The sequence below is a fragment of the Furipterus horrens genome, unplaced genomic scaffold (genome assembly GCF_987537825.1).
Source record: "Furipterus horrens unplaced genomic scaffold, mFurHor1.1.pri manual_scaffold_7, whole genome shotgun sequence".
Lineage (NCBI taxonomy): Eukaryota > Metazoa > Chordata > Mammalia > Chiroptera > Furipteridae > Furipterus > Furipterus horrens.
Genome location: NW_028327177.1, coordinates 50,312,499 through 50,315,601, shown reverse-complemented (window position 1 = coordinate 50,315,601; position 3,103 = coordinate 50,312,499). Strand labels below are relative to the sequence as shown.

The following is a 3,103-nucleotide window of genomic DNA, read 5'->3' as shown; positions in this document are numbered from 1 at the left end:
TTTTAATTCCTCCTAGTGTATTTTTCATTTCAGATATTGTATTCTTCATTAATTCCTGGTTCTTATTCACAGTTTCTATGTTTTTTTCATTCTACTGTAGTTCCCACTAAGTTTCTTGTAGCTCCCATAAAGTTCCTTATAGTTCTCAATGAGTTCCTTGAACATCCTTGTAACCATTATTTTGAAGTCTATGTCTGCTAGATTGCTTGCATCAATTTCACTTAGCTCTTTTTCCAGGAATTCCTCCTTTCCTTTTTATTGGGGGTTATTTCTTTGTCTCCCCATTTTAAGGGACTCTTTTTGTTTGTTTTTGTATCTCGGGTTGCTCTGCTTTGCCTGCCCATCTTCATGGGGTGGAATTCTGTGGTAGGAGTTCTGTGGGACTCAGTGGTGCAATCTCTTTAATTTCCTGATCTGTGTGCTCTAGGATTGCCCTTTATTTAGTTTATGTGGGCTTTCTTGTTGTACTTGGGCTTTGATTATTTCTGGCTCATTTATTTGTGTGTCCTCCCCTCCAGCTATATGACTGGGAGTCACAACCTCCACCATATCATGTATTCTGTTGTATAGGTGCTGGTTTAACAAAGCAATGCGAGGAGCAAGTCTGCCTTAGGAGCCATGCATCCACCCCCGTCTAGTCTCGTGGCGCTTCTCCATGCACACCGAGGGCTCCCAAGGCACACACAAAGCCACGGCCTGCACCTCACCGTCCTGTAGCCACTGCTTGCGCCGGAAAGGGATCCGGCCACTAGGCCAGGGATACCCGGCGGCGCGCCCTTGGCCCTCTCAAAAGGCCCACCAGCTCCCGAGACACCGGAGACCCTGGAGCTGCCTGGGCTGCGCTGGAGGAGGGTGAGGAGAGTACCATATGAATGGGTTCCGGAGCCTGAGCGTCACACAGTTGTTGGTGGAAACAAGATGCTGATCTAGACATGGAAAAATAATTTAGATAATGGGCTATGTGGAATGTAAGGATAAGGAAGCAACAAAACTGACAGAGGAGAGGGATGGCAGCCTGAACCAGAGCTCTGGGTACCACTATGGCACAGACCCCACACCTCAGCACTATCTCAGCTTTGGCGTGCCCTCCAACCCGAATTACAACAACTTCCACACAGCTGAAGACCAAGGACTCACCGTCTTTGGTGGTGTGAACTCTTTGTCTTATGCTGGGACTTTGCATATGAGAGGAGGAACAAGAGTGACCCTGTTTGTGGCCCTTTATGATTATGAAGCATGGACAGAAGATGACCTGAGTTTTCACAAAGGAGAAAAATTTCAAATATTAAACAGCTGGGAAGGAGATTGGTGGGAAGCCTGCTCCTTGACAACCAGAGAGACAGGTTATATTCCCAGCAATTATATGGCTCCAGTTGACTCTATCCAGGCAGAAGAGTGGTACTTTGGAAAACTTGGCCAAAAAGATGCTGAGTGTCAGCTTTTGTCCTTTGGAAACTAAAGAGGTACCTTTCTTATTCGTGAGAGTGAAACCACCAAAGGTGCCTATTCACTTTCTATACATGATTGGGATGATATGAAAAGAGACCAGGTCAAACATTATAAAATTCGCAAACTTGACAATGGCGGATACTATATTACCACCCAGGCCCAGTTTGAGACACTTCAGCAGCTTGTACAACATTACTCAGAGAGAGCTGCAGGTCTCTGCTGCCGCCTAGTAGTTCCCTGTCACAAAGGGATGCTAAGGCTTACCGATCTGTCTGTCAAAACCAAAGATGTCTGGGAAATCCCTTGAAAATTCCTGCAGTTGATCAAGAGACTGGGCAATAGGCAGTTTGGAGAAGTATGGATGAGTTCCTGGAATGGAAACACAAAAGTAGCCATAAAGACGCTTAAGCCAGGCACAATGTCCCCTGAATCATTCCTTGAGGAAGTACAGATCATGAAGAAGTTGAAACATGACAAGCTGGTCCAGCTGTATGCGGTGGTGTCCGAGGAACCCATCTACATTGTCACCGAGTAGATGAACAAAGGAAGTTTACTTGACTTCTTAAAAGATGGAGAAGAAAGAGCTCTAAAATTAGCTAATCTTGTGGACAGGGCAGCACAGGTTGTTGCAGGAATGGCTTACATTGAACATATGAATTACATCCACAGAGATCTGTGATCAGGAAACATTCTAGTGGGGAATGGACTAATATGCAAGATTGCCAATTTTGGATTGGCCAGATTGATTGAAGACAATGAGTACACAGCCAAACACGGTGCAAAGTTCCCCATTAAGTGGACATCCCCCGAAGCAGCCGTCTATGGGAGGTTCACAATCAAGTGTGACATGTGGTCTTTTGGAATTTTACTCACAGAGCTGGTCACCAAAGGAAGAGTGCCCTACCCAGGCATGAACAACCAGGAGGTGCTGGAGCAGGTGGAGCATGGCTACAGGATGCCCTGTCTGTAGGACTGCCCCATCTCTCTGCATGAGCTCATAATCCACTACTGGAAAAAGGACCTGGAAGAATAGCTCACTTTCAAGTACTTAACTGTACTTAACAGCCACAGAGCCCCAGTATCAGCCTGGTGAAGAAAACCTGTAAGACATGAGTCAGCAGAGAGAAACCTTGTCCCAGAGGCCTCCGCCCCCTCCCCATTAGCTTTCAATTCTGTAGCCAGCTGCTCAGGGCAGTGAGAACGGTCCAGGATCAGATTGCATGTGACTCTGAAGCTGACAAACCTCCATGGCCCTCACTTGTCCCCATATCCAAACCTCCTTTGTGAAGCATATGAGACAGAACCTTGTTATTTATCAGACTTTGGAAAATGCCTTGTATTGATGTTACGTAAAAAGGCCAAACCTCTGTTCAGTGTAAATAGTTACTCCAGTGTCCACAATCTCAGTTCTTTCCTTTTTTAAAAATTCAAATCCTGTGATTTTAACTCTGTCTTCACCTGATTCAACTAATATATATATATATATATATATATGTATATATATATATATATATATATATATATATATATTATTTTCCAGCCCTGGCTGGTTTGGCTCAGTGGATTGAGCGTCGGCCTGCGAGCTAAGTGTCGCTGGTTCAATCTTCCAGTTAGGGCACATCAGAGAAGGAAAACTCTGACTCCAAAAAACCTC

At 45.0% G+C, this 3,103-nt stretch overlaps 1 pseudogene; it reads left to right on the top strand.

The window, feature by feature from the left end:
• The first annotated feature begins 952 nt into the window (after positions 1-952).
• On the top strand, positions 953-2,555 carry LOC150004432 (tyrosine-protein kinase Fyn-like; annotated as a pseudogene).
• The last annotated feature ends 548 nt before the right edge of the window (positions 2,556-3,103 follow it).